The sequence below is a fragment of the Mandrillus leucophaeus genome, unplaced genomic scaffold (genome assembly GCF_000951045.1).
Source record: "Mandrillus leucophaeus isolate KB7577 unplaced genomic scaffold, Mleu.le_1.0 Scaffold2, whole genome shotgun sequence".
NCBI lineage: Eukaryota > Metazoa > Chordata > Mammalia > Primates > Cercopithecidae > Mandrillus > Mandrillus leucophaeus.
The window spans coordinates 6,534,246-6,551,257 of NW_012102031.1; positions in this window are offsets into that span (position 1 = coordinate 6,534,246).

The window sequence follows — 17,012 nt, forward strand, 5'->3', positions numbered from 1 at the left end:
GGTGGGTGGGTGGATGGATGGATGGATGGATGGATGGATGGATAGATGGATGGATGGATGGGTAGATGGGTGGGCGGATGGGTAAATGGATGGATGGGTGGGTGAATGGATGGATGGATGAATGGGTGGATGGGTGGGTGGATGGGTGGATGGGTGTGTGGATGGATGGGTGGATGGGTGGGTGGATGGATGGATGGATGAATGGATGGATGGATAGGTGGGTGGACGGGTGTGTGGATGGATGGGTGGATGGGTGGATGGATGGATGGATGGATGGATGGATGGATGAATGGATGGATGAATGGGTGGGTGGATGGATGGATGGATAAATAGATAGATGGATGGATGGATGGGTAGATGGGTGGGCAGATGGGTAAATGGATGGATGGGTGGGTGAATGGATGGATGGATGAATGGGTGGATGGGTGGGGGGATGGGATGGATGGATGGATGGATGGATGGATGGATGGATGGATGGATGGATGGACAGGTGGATGAATGGATGAGTGGGTGGATGGATGGATAGACACATAGATGGATGGATACCATTAAGACTTTTTGTTACAAATCACAGAACCCCAACTCAAGTAACTTAAGCTAAAAAGGAAGGAAACAAAGGACTAGATTGGCTTATGTGCCTGAATAGTTAGGGGTAGGTCTTCAGGAACAGCTGGATCAAGGGATTCAAGTGATATCATCAGGACTAAGTCCCTCTTTTCCTCTCTCTGAGCACTACTTTCCTTTGTGCTGAATTTGTTATCAGGAGGGCTCTGCCTTCATGATGGCAAGATTCCCGCAGCAGCTCAAGGTGAACATTCAGCATTACCAGCAAAAAAAAAGAATTTCTTGTTCCCAAACACTCTATCAGAAGGCCCCAAATGTAGTCCCATTAATACTAGCAACTAACGTTTACTGAGCACTTACTCTGTGCTGAGTCCTTTACAGGATTTCATCTGCACAACAGCCCTATGAAATGCGTGCTATTTATTACATCCCTTGTATAGATGAGGAAACTAAGGCACGTAGAATTTAAAAGTCACACGGCAACCACGGGGAGGATCAAGGACCCCAACCCCAGCATCACCTCCAGAGCCTGTATCCCTTCCTGAGTCAGACACAGAGGCCGGGAGGAGGGATCCTGATTGGAGACAGGTGGAGTCAGTCACACACAAGGTTCGTGGCCTGAGGGTGGGAGAGGGGCACCCCTGAGGACATGAAAAGTGGGGACAGATGCTGGGGGTGAACATGGCCTACAGAATGACTTCTGCTGTTCCCCAAGACAGCCTTGGGGAAGTTACCTTAGATTTCCCTGGGTGGGGACGGGGCATTGGAGTGGTAGTCTCTCTCTCACCAGACCCCATGCCCTGCACCTCCCCTGCTCTCTGAGGTGTCGCCCTTAGGCAGGGCTGTCAGGAAGCCTCTCCCTGAGGGCCCAGCCCGGGGCAGACAACCCATCAGGACCCAGGCTGAGGGGCAGGGATGGGCAGGCCCCATCCAGGGTGGTAGCCAGGCTCAGAGCAAGCAGTCCTAGGCCTGGGAGGGGACTCAAGGCCAACACTGGGAACTGGGTCAACACAGCAGCTGCCAGGGGCTCAGCCAGGTGCCAGGGCCTGCATAAAGGTGGCATGTGAGCCAGAGGTGGAGAACGTGGGAATAGGCGTGGGAGTGGGAATGTGCACGTGCATGTGGGCAGGCATGAGGGCACTGGTATACACACATGCTTGTGACAACAGTCAGGACCAATGCAGACTTGGGTCTCCATGTGGGGTCTCAGAGGGCCCAACTCTGGACACCGAGGTGGGGTTGGGGAAGAGGAAGAGGGCCCACCCCATGCTGGGTCTGTGTGGAATGCAGGCGGAGGGGCGGGGGCTGGGGAGCTGGAGCATTTCACCCAGAAACCAGGTCAGAGCCCTGTGAGAGGACAGGCAGGTCAGGACGACAGTGACAGCTGCCCGCCGGCCTGGAGTGGCCTCAGTGCCTCTTGTTCTGCACCTGCATGACAGCCCACACCATGCAATTCAGACTCAGGGCAGCAAATGGTGCGGCAGCCACGCATCGGAGAGCATGGCCCTTTGACCTCTTGGGGGATGCAGGGCATTGGCTCCAGGACCCTGTTTTGAAAAGACTCTGCCTGGGGCCTGGGAAGGTCAAGGAGGAAATGGCTTCCCTGCAAAGGCTCAGGGCCCCTGTGCTATTGCTGCAGGATAACAGAGGCAGCAGTAATGGCGGCCACCTTGGGGCTGGGAGGGTTCTATTTACTAAACCACGACATCTCATTCCCTCCTTTCAACAAGCCTCGGCAATAAGCACTACCATTACCCCTTTTCAGGCAAGAAAGCCAAGGCCCTCTGGGGACACACAGCCGGCAAGAGGCAGAGCTGGAATTAAATGCAGGGCTTAATGACTCAACATACCACTGTGCACAGCGCAGGGTGACAGCGCTGGGCATCTTGTGGAGCGGGGATGGGCGGGGAGCACAGGAGTGTGGCGGGGGAGGTGAAATGACAAGGGACAGCCTTGCTGACCCCAGCAGTCATTCGCCAAGCCCTCTTCCTTCTGACTCCCACGTCGTGCTCCACCCAGCCATGTCTCTTGCCCTTGGCCACCACCTGAATCTGGGCCCCATCACGGGTGGGATTGGGCCCGACATAGAGGACCCTGGCAGCCTGGGTCTCCCATTTGTAAAGAGTCTCCAGTTCAGACACGGGCATCTGTTCAAATGCGACTAATATCCAGTCAGTGTCTGTAACACGGGTTTGGCTTCTTTCTACACTGCAACCTTCACTGTGTCGAGGGGGCTGGCTTCTCCCCGTCTCTGGGAGACACTGGTGGGACCGCCCTCGCGTCCATGAACCACTGCAGTGGTCCCCAGCCTGTCTCCTGGCCTCCTCTCCCCTTCCGTCTCCCCTCTCCACCCAGAGCCCAAGGGCTCTTTCCAAAACATAGATCAAATCACATTGCTCTGCTTAAATCTTTCCAGCGACTGCCCAATCTATAGACTCAAATCCCAGAGCCAAACACAGAGTTCCTGCCTGCGGGCATGACCCAGCCTCCATCCCAGCCCTTCTCCCTCAGCCTGGCCCATTCTGCCTCCCTGTCCTCCCCAGTCCCCCTTTCCCTGGCTCAATCCTCTTCATCCTCAGGAATCTACTCTGGAGCATCATCCCCAGCTGAGGTTAGAGCCCCTGCACCACTCCTGTAAGTGAAATGAAAAACAAAACAAAAAAAAGCAATATGTGACAATCTGATTCCCATCCACCTCTCCCAAAGACCACGCAATGCCTGAGAGCAGGGCACATCTGCAGGGGTCCTGCTAAATCCCAGAACCTGGCATCGAAAAGATGCTGGGCTTCACCCACCCTGATGCAGATGTGGTCATAAAGGCCTAGCGTGGCTTATGACTCACTCAAGGCCATACAGCAGTGCAGAGCAGAACAGGGCTTGGCCCCTGGCCCCTGCTGTGCCACCCCTGCTGTGGTGCCATCCATAGGGACCTGCTAACTCAGTAAGGAATGCAGGCATGACAGGAAGCCCTCCCTGCCCAGCATACCCCTCTGTGGCCCGGTATCACTGGGCTCCAGTTCCTCAGTCTCCAGCCACCCCTACTCTGACACCTGCACCACCAGCCGCCTCTGGGTTTTCTCATCTGTTGAATGCAGCTCCTTCTCTTCATTGTCATGGTCAGAGGAGGCTCGCTGCTTATCTCTATGCCTTTTTGTCTGAGAGGCTGGGAGCAGAAAGGAGAAAGCTCAGGCCAGAGGAAGGGCCCCAGATCAATCTGTCTCTGAGTGGTTTTAGTAAGAGCTGGGAGGGCCCAGCTTCACGGAGTGATGAATGATCACTGGATCCCTGGATCTCCTAGCCCTGGTCCCAGAGCTAGGAGACAGGGGACTCAGGGGAGAAGGAAGAGCCAGGAGCATCAGAACAAAGACTCCACGGAGAGAAAGGATGGGTGGGAAGTCGGGATTGAGCTACCCTCTGCTATCAACCATGACCCTGGATAATATTACTGTGCTGGGCTGTAGCCCTGGGGCTGGACAGAGCTGGATTCCAAATCTGCGTCTCCCTCCTTGCTGGACACTTTGCATATACCATCTGCTATGGTCTGAAGGTTTGTGTCCCTCCAAAATTTACAGTCAAAACCCAACTCTCAAGGCGATGGTATTAGAAGGTGGGGCCTTTGGGAGGTGATGGGTCATAGGAGTGGAACCCTCATGGATGGGATGAGTGTCCTCATACAGGAGCCCTGAAGGAGGCTCCTAGCCCTTTGCCCTTTCACCATGTGAGACTATAGCAACAGGGAGCCATCTGTGAAGCAGGAGCCCTCACCAGACACCGAGGCTTCCAGCACCCTGATCTTGGACTTCCCAGCCTCCAGAACTGTAAGCAATAAATTTCTGTTGTTTACAAATCACCCAGTCTAAGGTATTTGTTATAGCAGTCCAAATGGACTAAGGCACCGTGTCTTAATCCACACTGTAGCCATCCAAGGAAGAGATGTCTGTCTGTTTTATATAGGAAGGTTCAGAGAGGTTAGGCAACTTGCCCAAACCACACAGCCAATAAAAGTGAAAATTGCAAACATGTATTCACTGACTTGACAAATAATTTCTGAGTGCCTACTTGTGCCCGACACAGCTAAACACTTTAGAAGGATGACTTCATCGAAGCAATCACTTCTCAAAGCATTCAGCCTCTTTCCCTCTCTGCCTTCCCAATAAAGATTCCCCGTCCCCAAGGCATCTGCGGCCACTCAGACACTGCGTTAGTCTAGGAAGATTCAAATTGGGTGAATCTGATGTTGGTTTATTTAGACCCAGAAGACTGTTTACAAGAGGCGGTTCAGCAAATGGGACAGAGGCCTGGTATTCTTGGCTCCCTTCTTATCTTCCTGCCTCGGTATCCCTTATCCAAATACTTGGGAGCAGAAATATTTTGAATTGTTTTGGGTTGTGAAGTATTTGCATTATACTTACTGACTGAGCACTCCAAATCCAAAAATTCAAAATTCAAACTGCTCCAATGAGCATTACAATGACTCTCAAAAAGTTTCCGATTTTGGAGCATTTCAGATTTCGGATTTTCAGATCTGAGAGTTCTCCACTTGTATATGTACGTGTGCGTGTGTGTGTATACACACATGTATGTAGTGCATAAAAAGATTTGTGGCCAGGCGCGGTGACTCACGCCTATAATCCCAGCACTTTGGGAGGCTGAGGCGAGTGGATCACCTGAGGTTGGGAGTCTGAGATCAGCCTGACCAACATGGAGAAACCCCCTCTCTACCAAAAAAACAAAATTAGATGTGTGTGGTGGCACAGGCCTGTAATCCCAGCTACTCGGGAGGCTGAGGCAGGAGAATCACTTAAACCCGTGAGGCGGAGGTTGCAGTGAGCCGAGACCATGCCATTGCATTCCAGCCTGGGCAACAAGAGCAAAACTCCATCTACTTTTTTAAAAAATTTATTGTAAGGAACTGGCTTACACAATTAGGGAGATGAACAAGACCCAGCATCTGCAGGATGAATCGGCAAGCTGGAGACCTGGGAGAGCTGATGGTGTAGCTTCTGAGTCCAGAGGCAGGAGAAAAGCCAATGTCCCAGGCTGAAGGCAGTGAAAGAAACTTTATTTTCCTTGGAGGAGGGTCAGCCTTTTTGTTCCATTCAGGCCTTAAACTAATTGGATGAGTCTCACCCACATTAAGGAGGGCAATCACTTTATTCAGTTAATTTAAATATGAACTCACCCCCAAACACCCTCACAGAATCACCCGAGAGAATGTTTCATCAAACATCCGGGCACCCTGTGGCCCAGTCAAATTGACACATAAAACTAAACATCATGCAACCCAATTAAAAAGTGGGCAAAGGACTTGAAGAGACATCTCGCCAAACATGATATACAAATGGCCACCAGACATGTGAGAAGATGCTCAGCACCATTTGCAATTAAGGAGATGCACAGCAAAATCACAATGAGGTGCCTGTACACTCACCAGGATGGCTATCATCCAAAAACATGAAAATAAGAAGTATTGGCAAAGATGCTGAGAAATTGGTACCCTCATATATTGCTGGTGACAGCATAAAGTGGTGCAGTCACTGTGAAAAACAGTTTGGCCATTTCTTAAAAAGTTAAAATGCCAGGTGCAGTGGCTCACGCCTGTAATCCCAGCACTTTGGGAGGCCAAGGCGGGCAGATCACGTCAGGAGATAGAGAGCATCCTGGCTAACATGGTGAAACCCCGTCTCTACCAAAAATACAAAAATTAGCTGGGCATGATGGCTCATGCCTGTAGTCCCAGCTACTAGGGAGGTTGAGGCAAGAGAATCGCTTAAACCCAGGAGGCGGAGGTTGCAGTGAGCCGAGATCGTGCCATTGCACTCCAGCCTGGCGACAGAGCGAGACTTTGTCTTCAAAAAAATAAAATAAAATAAGTAAATAAATAAATATTTGAAATATCCAGAATAGGTTAGTCCATAGAGAGAGAAGACACATTAGTGGTTTCCAGGAGATCGGGAAGCAGAGAATGGGGAGTGATTATTTAATGGGTACATTCTGGGGTGGTGACAAGTTTTGAAGCCAGAGTTGGTGGTTACACAAGATTGTGAACACGCTGAATGCCACTGACTTGTACACTTTAAAATGGTTAATTGTGTGTCATGTGAATTTCACCGCAACCATCATTGTCCTCACCCATCTTCCCCGTTTGATTCTTAGGTTTCCTGCGAGCTGGAATCCTTCACCATTGTAACCCCAGCACTTCATACAGTCCCTGGCACAAAGGAGGTGCTTAATACAGCTTTGTTGAGTAAATAAACACAGAAAACAAAGCAAAACGGAACGCAAAGCACCTACATGCGGAGAAAATTATGCCTTTCTATAATTAGGGGCAGGGAGTGGAGTCTGAAGAGGAACTGGGTTTATTTTGTGTGATTCTGTGGGCACAAAATCAGGACCAACTAGTGAGATTGAGAAGGCAATGGCTCTTGACTAAACCTGAGGAAGCCCTGTCTACCCTCAGAGCTGCAGAGCAGTAAGACCGGTTGTTCTGCAAGGCAGTGAGCATCCCGACATGAGAGGCATGCAAACGGAGATGAGACAACATGTCCCCTAGACAACACGTTCCTCCCAACTCTGAGACGCTGTGATCTGAGATGATTTACAGGTCATTAAAAACCCATTTAGCCTCCTGCTGGCTCCTTGTTACCTTGTCGAATCAATCATTCACCAGACATCTACTGAGCACAGGTGTCACACGGATGGATCCAAAGAAAGTGCCACTTCCTAAAGAGGCAGAGAAGTTTCCAGGCTGTTTTTATTTTCTGCTTCCTGACCTGACCCAGGGTTCAGAATGCCAGCAGAGTTAAGGCTCTGATAGGCTGATGTCACTGGGTTCAGAGGAGATGAGTTTGCAGTTCACGTCCCTCCTGTGGGCTGCTCTGCCTGGGCGGCTGTCCCTGCAGTGTGCCTGCCACCTCCTGGCTCTGATGGTGTCTCCTGGTGGTGGCATCACCACCAGCTGCTGCTCCTGATGCCGCTCCTCTGGACATACCTTAGTGCCCACACCAGACCCCAGCCTCCCTCAGGGTCAGGCAGCAGTGTGCAGACAGGCGACTGGCTGCAGCCACGCAGAAGGGCAGAGGTTGAGAAACATGATGGGCATCCACAAACATACTATCGCGTGTCCTTTAAAATACTGAGGCTCTTCTGTAGTGACCTGGGGACATGCATATGCTGTGGAGTTTAGTTTTTTATAGGTGACATTATATATGATTACCCAGTGACCATCACTGTTGCCTACTCACCACTAATTCTCACCTCTTTCTTTCCATCAGAAACCCATTTAGAGGCAGGGCAGCAATGTGCCCTGTGGAAAATATTCCCCTGATCAGAGGACACAGTTTTTGTCTATGGGTGTCCACAGACAACCCTGGGTGGGGTTTGCATGGAAGCTTCTGGAGAAGCAGAACCTCTTAGCCTCTGGCCTTGGCCTTCCTTCTTTGCCATGTCTAGGATGCAGCCTTGGTGCCCAGAGATGGAGCTGCCTTCTTACAACCACAGAAACTAAAATTGTAGCTGATGACGGTGGCATTAGAAGTCCAGGAGAAGCCTGGGTCCCTGATGGCTCCTTAAAGCCCTCCCCCTGGCCTGCAAGCTGCCAGCCTAAGGGCGGCTCGTGCCCATAATCTCAGTACTTTGGGAGGCCGAGGTGGGCAGATCACTTGAGCCCAGGAGTTCGAGACCGGCCTGACCAACATGGTGAAACCCATTTCTACTAAAAATACAAAAATTAGCCAGGTGTGATGGTGCACACCTGTAATCCCAGCTACTCAGGAGGCTGAGGCAGGAGAATCACTTGAACCCAGGAGGCGGAGGTTGCAGTGAGCCGAGATCGCACCACTGCACCCCAGCCCCGGCGACAGAGCAAGACTCCGTCTCAAAAAACAAACAAAAACAACAACAATGAAAAAGAGTGCCTGTGACAGGAGGAAAACAGGCCCCTGTTTGGTTAAGTTGCTGCAGTCTGTACCTGAAACAGACTTAATTCTAACCAATGCTGTAGAAATCAAAGAAAATGTACAACACGTAGTGTAGTGGGTTGAATAGCGCTCCCCAAAAGATAGGTCCTCTGGAGCCTCGGATCGTGCCCTTATTCGGAATAAGGGTCTTTGCAGATGTAATTAAGGTAAGGATCACGAGATGAGATCCTAGATTAGGGTGGGCCCTAAATCCAATGACAGGTGTCCTTAAAAGAGACAGAAAATGAGAAGGCAGGCAGAGGCCCAGAGAAGAAAGCCCAGTGAAGGCAGAGGTGGAGGCAGAGGCTGGGGTGATGCTGCCACAGCCAGAGACCAGCAGCCGGAAGAGGCAAGGAGAGAGTGTTCCCAGAGCCTTCACCAGGGGCCTGCGGATGCCTGGATCTCAGGCCTCCGGAAACATGGAAGAATAAATCTCTGTCCTTTTAAGTCACCTAGTTTATAGTAACTTGTTACAACAGCCCTAAGGAACCAATACAGGCAGAAAAAGGTGCCATACAGGGTACGTTGGCATCCACCTGTAGACCCAGCTCCTCCGGAGGCAGAGGTGGGAGGATCGCATGAGCCCACGAGTTTGAGTCCAGCCTGGGCAACATCGGGAGATCCCCTGTCTCTAAAAAACTAAAAAAATTAAAAGGTACCATAGAAGATGTGGCATCTAAGTTGGGTATTTGAAAGACAGATCGTTCTCACGTGAAGCAAGAAAAGGGCCAACTGGGTGCAGTGGCTCATGCCTGTAATCCCAGTACTTTGGGAGGCTGAGGCAGGCAGATGTCCTGAGGTCAGGAGTTCGAGACCAGCCTGGCCAACATGGTGAAACCCCATCTCTACTAAAAATACAAAAATTAGCTGGGCGTGGTGGCGTGCGCCTGTAATCCCAGCTAGTCTGGAGGCTGAGACAGGAAAATCACTTGAACCCAGGAGGTGGAGGTTGCAGTGAGCCAAGATCACGCCGTTGCACTCCAGCCTGGGCAACAAGAGTGAAACTCTGTCTCAAAAAAAAAAGAAAAAGAAAAAGAAAAACAGAAAAGAAAAGAAAGAGAGAAAGAAAGAAAAGAAAAGTCAGCATTGAGTCTGTGCTCAACATAGGCCAGCTGTGGCTATTAGAGCTGCTCAGAGATGGGAGAACTCAAATTGCTCCCAGGAGCCCCCATGGCTCCAAAATTCTCTGACCACCTTAAACCTAGTGACTCTCAGTCATTCAACTGACTTTCAGTCACAGAAATGTATAGCAGGCCCTTGGGTCCATGGGACTTGGAATTCTGTCCAAGGGGGACAGAACTCACCATATAAGTGTTTACTATCTCTCTGGAAAGTTCCACAATGCTCTTGCTCTTAAACCCTTAATACTCTTAAATACTCTTAGTCTGTGTAAGAGAGAGTGCTCCTGACCAAAATCGGCCAGAAGCCCCTCTAAGGTTCATCCTCCAAAATAAACTTGCATTTAACTGTTGAGCCACTTTTCATGTTTCTTTCCTCTTTCTTTAACTCTTACAGGTCATAATCACACCTCCCTCACAGGGCTGTTCTCTGTTCCCCACTGTCTCCCTTTTGTTGCTGCTACTCTGTGTTATTTTAGTCAGCACCAAGAGGCCCTTCCAGACACATGAGTAGCAGACTGTAATAGTAATCGCCTCATGCCTTGAGCACTTCCTCCTTTGAGTATACTTTCCATCCAAGCCTGGGTGATGGATCTCATATCCCAGATACCGGGGGGCCTGCACCCCTATCCCCCTCGCCCTGAAGACCTAAGCCTCTTGTCCAAGGGCTGTGGGAGCCCACTCAGCCCCTGCACAGGCCAAGGCAGAAGTGCCCGAGAGCAGTGCCCCACGCAGCCCTCGACCAACACAGAACAGTGAGCTGGATCAGAACACACCAGCTTCCTCCCCTCTACCAGGATGATCTGACGTCAGCTCCAGGCAGTCTCCCGAGCCTGGGCAGGCCTGAACCTCTGTAGACCACAGGTGGTGGTGGTGGGTTCATTAGTTCCCCCTTCCGCCTTCCTCCTTCTCCCTCTCTCACTTGTCCACTCCCCTGGAGGTGCTTTGGGAGTCACTTTACAATAAACCACTTGTACTCTAGTCCTTGCTGTGAGTTGGCTACTGGGGAAGCCCCACCAAGGCAGTGTTGGAGTTGGGGATTATATGTGGTTTCTGTAATCCCAGAGCCCTAGCTAAATTGGTCTATCCTGTGGGGTTATTTGCACCACAGTCCCGATGCACGTGCAGTATTCAGGGACACAAACTAGAAAGCAGCCAGCTCTCCGCAGCCCAGAGCGAATGTGGCAGGGGACCAGGCCCTTGAACATCGTGCTGTGGAAACAGAGCGTGCTCTGATGCTCTCTGTATTCACCAGGGAGCCGGCAGGGCCGCCTTGGATTCGCTCCAGCAAGAAGCCTGCGCCCCGCTCTTACCACCCCGGCTTTTCCAGGTCTCGGGCCACTTGTCACCCTCTCCTCTAGTGCTCACATCTGTTAATTCTCGAGGAGTGAGCAGAGGGCAATGGGCTGGGCAGAGTGTTTCAGAGACAATTCTGGGATGCCTGCAAAGCTCACCGGGTGAGCCAGCGCCAGATGAGAAATTGCTATGCTCCGACAGTTTTGCAAAATTCAAAGCTTTTTGCTGGAGCAGAGGGTCAGTTCTTGGAAGGTTTCTTGCATAATCATCCAAAACGTCACCTTGTCAGCATCACCAGAGAGACCATCTCGGATGATCTGGGGCCAGCCCTTTCTCTGCATTTGGAAAGATCTTCAAGAATGTGAATCACAGAGGAAGCGAGGCCCAATTCTTCTGCCACCATAAACTGCTTCAGTGGGCATTTTATTGTCATCAAAAGGAAATTGCCTACAGTTCATGGGCTTCTTACAAAGAAAGCTTCCAGTCCCTGGTAGAGATAAGAGTGTTTTTATTTATTCATCCACTCCTCTATTTATGTAACAACTGTGTGCCCTAAAGTAGTAATAACGGGGAGCATTACCCAGTGTTTACTCTTCGGCTGGGCCAAGTGGTGTCCGTGTAGAATCCCATTGAACCCTCACAGCTCTCAGGGATAGGTCTTAACATCAGCCCCACTTCACAGATAAGGAAACAGAAGCTCACAGAAGTTCACGAGCTCTCCCGAGGTCACCCAGCCGGTAAGCCAAGGGGGTCAGGTTTGGAGACAGAAGATTTCAGTTCTCGTCTCAGTCCTTCTTATTAGCTATTTCGTGTCCACGTGTCATTTGGTGCATTTAGCTGAGCCTCAGTTTCCTCCTCTGGAAAATGGATGGAGCCCAGGTAAGAGTTACCAGACCAGGTGAAGTCCAGCAGTCGGGGAATATTTTACACAATTCAGGACTCACTCTCCAGCTCAGCATATCCCAAAACTGTGTTTTCCTCAACAATGATTAAGTTGGTAGGATGTTCAAAATCTTTCCCAGCAAGGGAGATGGGGATACTGAGAGTGGACCACAGACACGTTTTTTGCTTAGACTTTAAACTCAGATCTGTTGACTTAAATGTCTGCCCTCCTGTCCCTCTACCAGGTGCTCCTACCACTGAGCACACCACCCTTGAGTGGAAGAAGTTGAAAGCGTCTGGGTTGCTTTGCATCTCATCAGCTTCCTCTTTGACAGTGGGATGCCTCCTGCCAAAACAATTACGCCTGTTTACAGCTCCAAGAGGCTCAGGAGGCAACCTGGAGTCCCGCCCCACTGGCCCAGTCGGATAACGCTCTTCTCTCGGCCAACCTGTGTTTCCCCTGCAGTTCCGTTGGAGAAAGCTTCCCCCCCACCCCCCGAGCTTTGTAGCCTGAACATCTAATGGATATTTTCACAACCTGTTAGAAGGCTGCTGAATTCCAGCTCCCAGATGTCATATTTGGGTGCTGACAACTTGTGCCAAAAATATTTGGAGGAGACGATGAGGGAACCAACTTCTGAACGGAGCTGATCATGGTAGCCGTGACAGCTGTTACCTTTGTCCAGCATTTAACAGTTTGCAAAGCATGTCTTAGGCATTACGTGGTGTCAGTTTTGACCCTTGTGGTACCTCTTTAAAGAAGAGGGAGGTTACAGGTATTACTGTCCCAAGCGCAGCCATATCGAATGGCCTGCTGTCTGTCAAGTCACAGAGAAAGTGCTTACCAGGAAGCCCCTGGAGGGAAGGGAGGGTCAGGATGAGCCCTAGGGGAGCCGCTTCAGGAGCGGGGAGCAAAGAAGCCTCCAAAGTACGGGAGAAAGCCCAGTGGAGGGGGGAGGAGCAGAAAGAGAAGCAGGAGAAGAGGGATCTCCAAGCAAGGCAAAGGAATGGCAGGAGGAAGCAGAGGCTGTGCCACCTCTGCAGAGATATTCCATCAGAGATAGTGCGGCCAGTGGCTAAGAAGGTGGGTTCATGGCTAGTATATTGCTGAACTTCCCTGTGCCTCAGTTTCCTCATCTGTAGAATGGGCATAATGATAGTCCCCACATCATGCAGTTACCATGAGGCTTAAGTGCTTATTCCAGGCCTGCCACATAGTAAGTGCAAAGTGTCCCCTGTCCTAAAGCCCAGCATTGGACTTGACCACCCAGCCATGAGTGAATTTTTTTTTTTTTTTTTTTTTTGAGACAGTCTCACTTGTCACCCAGGCAGGAGTGCAGTGGCGCGATCTCAGCTCACTGCAACCTCCACCTTCTGGGTTCAAGTGATTCTCCTGCCTCAGCCTCCTGAGCAGCTGGGACTACAGGCGCCCACCACCACACCCGGCAAATTTTTGTATTTTTAGTAGAGACGGGGTTTCTCTGTATTGGTCAGGCTGGTCTTGAACTCCTGACCTCAGGTGATCCACCCACGTCAGCCTCCCAAAGTGCTGGGATTATAGGCATGAGCCACCGCACCCGGCCTGGCTGTTATTAGCATGTTATTAACTAGTATCACGAGCCGCTCAGTTTGAGAACCAGTGGGTTAAGATAATGATTCCTACAGAGACCCACACTAAAGTGCAGTCTTTCTGACTCATATTTACAGAATTCCTACTATCAACCAGGCAGCGGGATATGATGGCTGCCAAGGAAACATGGTCCTTCCTCAAAGATTTGCACCAGTAGGTAGAAGAGGCTTGCTCTGGCCAGTCATTTAATCCCCACTACAAAACCCCAGGACCAGGGATCTATTCATGCTCCCATTCCACATGGGAGGAAACAGGGACAGAGAAGTGTAGTCAGCTGCCCAAGCTTACACAACAAGGAAGCGGTGGAGCTGGGATTTGAACCCCAGGGATCTGGCTGGCTCTAGAGCCTGCATAGTGTGCCCCGCCAGTAACGACAAGTGGTGGTGACTGCCACTGGTGTCCAGAGTGTGCAGGATGTGGAGGGCAAATGATGTTTGAGCTGAGAAAAGCTGTCGTGCAGCTACAGGGTGTTATATGAAGTGGGGACTGGGGAAGGGAATAAAAGGGTAGAGAGTCAGGGACCCACACAACTTTGTCTCTAGCAGAATTTGACATAGCTCCAGCCTGAGGCACCCGGAATTCCTTGGCCCTCCTTGAACATAACCACACAGGCTTTATGCGTGGAGTGTGGAAAGTGGGCAGCGAGGGACGGCGGCAGGTGCGAGAAGAACCCTCCAGCAGGACTCAGGAGCTCTGGGCTCTGGGATGTAAATCAAAACACCGTGCCTCAAAGGGAGGCGCCTAAGGGATGTCTCAGCCTCTCATTCTCAGTTGGCGAGCAAATGGACAGAGATGCACTAACGTGGCACGTTCTGGAAAAGCAGCTCTTGGCTTCTGCAGATGGACTATCTCGGGCTTTGAAAGGGGGCCTCCGGGTGGCTCTGGAGGGATGATTAGCTCAACTTTAGATAAAGGCGGCAGCAAAGTCAATCAAAAGGCGGCAGCCCTCCCGCCCTCCTGCAGCAGGTATTTTCCCGGCTGCTGCTGCCCCCTGCTGACAGAATCAGGACATCGCGGCCTCCGTGCCTCGCCGAGGCCACAGCTCAGGCCTCCACTTTGCATTCCAGGCGCACAGAAGGTGAGTCAGTCCCATTTCCTCTGCCCTTTATTGAGATGGCCACCGCCAAGCACTGCATTAGCGGAGACATAAACAACCAGGCCCACGTGAACAGTGGAAAAAAGAACAGCAAAGGTCATTACCAAGAGAAGGCAGTGCACCAGATGCGGCAGTGCATTATAGGAAATTGTAAAACAGAACTGCATCACCGTATTATAAATCCCCCTCCAGGGAGTCATGGCCACCGCAGTGGCTGTTCATCAGAACCGGTGCTCCCTGAGTCTCACCACGTGTCAGGAGTGCTGGGGACCCCTTGCATGTGGCGACTCTTCTAAGCCTCAAAGCGCCTACCGGAGCAGATGGGAGGAGACTGAGACACAGAGGAGAGGTGGCAAGACAAGGATTCAAGCCCAGGAAGCCCGAGTCCCATGGTCTTGCAGATTTCAAGTGCAAAGTCAATATCCTTTATTCAGTGGGTTCATACATCTAAATCAGTGCTTCTCATCCCTGGAAGATTTTGCCCCTCAGGGGACATTTGGCAACGTCCAGGGACAATTTTGGTGGTCTCAGCAAGGGAGCTTGCCCTGGTATCTAGTGGGCAGAGGACAGAGATGCTGTCAAACATCTATATTGCTCAGGACAGCCCCCATAACTAAGAAGACTTCACCCCTAAGTATCAATAGTGCCGAGGTAGGGAAACCCTGATCTAAATACATAAAATTTCTACAAATCTACTAGCACTCTCTTTTTGGCATTGCCTCTGACATGAGGGCATTTGAGCAAATCTGCTTTAATGTGTGAAAGGTATTCTTCTTGAGAATTCATGCAGAATAACTCTCAAGTATTTAATTTCCCCTAAACCCTCCTATTTACCCAACTGTTGGATTGCATCCAACAATTCTGCTACTACACCCTATGAATGACAGGGCTGTGACGGGGCCCAGGCAGAAGGAGAATCCCCTGGCTATCACAGCACAGTGGCCAAGGGGCTTGGGCCCTGCAGTGGGGATGATCAGCCCTGGCGCTGTGCGTGGAAGGTTGCTGCTGTCCCCGGCAGGGAGCCGCGGCTTATCCGCATGCTGCTCTTCAGGGATGTCTGGACGTGTTCAGCCCCAGGATGATTAAACAATTCCTGGGAACAATTTGTCAGCAGCTGCCCCTCCACTCCCCTCTTACCCAAAGCCCCGGTAATCAACCCCAACAGTCTAGTCCTTGGCTTTGGGAAGCAGGACTGTTAACCCTTCCTCTTCCACAGAACATATGGGTGTAACTAGGGGTGCAGGTTGGAGGTGGGAGAGGACCCAGGATCAGGTCACCCCATATGAATGGTCATTGCACACCTCCCAGCAGTAAGCCCATTGCCTGCCCAAAAATTGGTATTCAAGAGTTGGTACTTATTGAATGAATGAATACACAACCGGAAGGGTCAAGTCTATGAGAGTCATTCATTCATTCAAAAGTATTTACTGGGTGCCTCACCATGCTGGGGACTGTCCTAGATACTGGGTGAACAAAAGAGACCAAGTGTCAGTTCTCATGAAGATTACCTTCTAGTGGAGGGTGACAGATACCCTACAAATAAACTAATAAACATGGAATATAGGTGGCCCTCTGCATCCATGGGTTCCACATCTCTGGATTCAACCAACTGCACATTGCAAACATCTGGGGAAAAGAAAAATTTTAAAAAAGCAACAATAAAAAATAATACAAATAAAATACAGTATACCAATATTTCCATAGTATTTCCATTTTATTAGTTACTGGAAGTAATCTAGAGGTGACTTAAAGTATACAGGAGGATGTGTGTAGGTTTTGTGCAAATATTACACCATTTTATATAGGGAACTTGAGTAGCCCTGGATTTTGATACCCGTGGTTACCAATCCCCCGCGGATACAGAGGGACAGACTGTATAATCTCTGGCAGTAGTGAACGCTACGAAGAAAGTAAAGTAAGTCAAGGAGATTGAGACTGACAGATTGGGGGCGATGCTTAAATTGTGTGTTTGGGAGGGCTCCCCGAAGGCATGACATTTGAGCTGAGATCCGAAGATCATGAAGGAAAATCATACAGCTTCATTGGGAACAGTGCGTACAAAGACCCTGAGGTGGGAACGTTCCCGAAGAGCTTGAGAAACAGTAAAATGGCCCAACAGAGTAGATAAAGGTGGGTTCTGGCATTAGCTAAGAAAAGCAGTTCTCAACATGAGCATCTGTTGGAGTCACCAAGAGGGCTTACGGGGTTGCATGTTTCTGGTGGAGGAGGGGGGAGCGGTTTATCTTAGGGTTGTAATGTTTCTGATTGGAGATGTCATTTGTGGTTTATGGTCATTTTGACATTAGCCCTTAGGTTGATGACCTTTGGGTTGGACTTAGGCAGTTTCTGATCAAGGGGAACTTTAAAATGGCGGCGCTTCTCCAAGTTGGCGATGTCCCTGCTCTGTCATTACCCACCTTGCAAAATGAAGGAACCGAGGCTTCAGAGGCTGCCCCGATGTGTGTCTG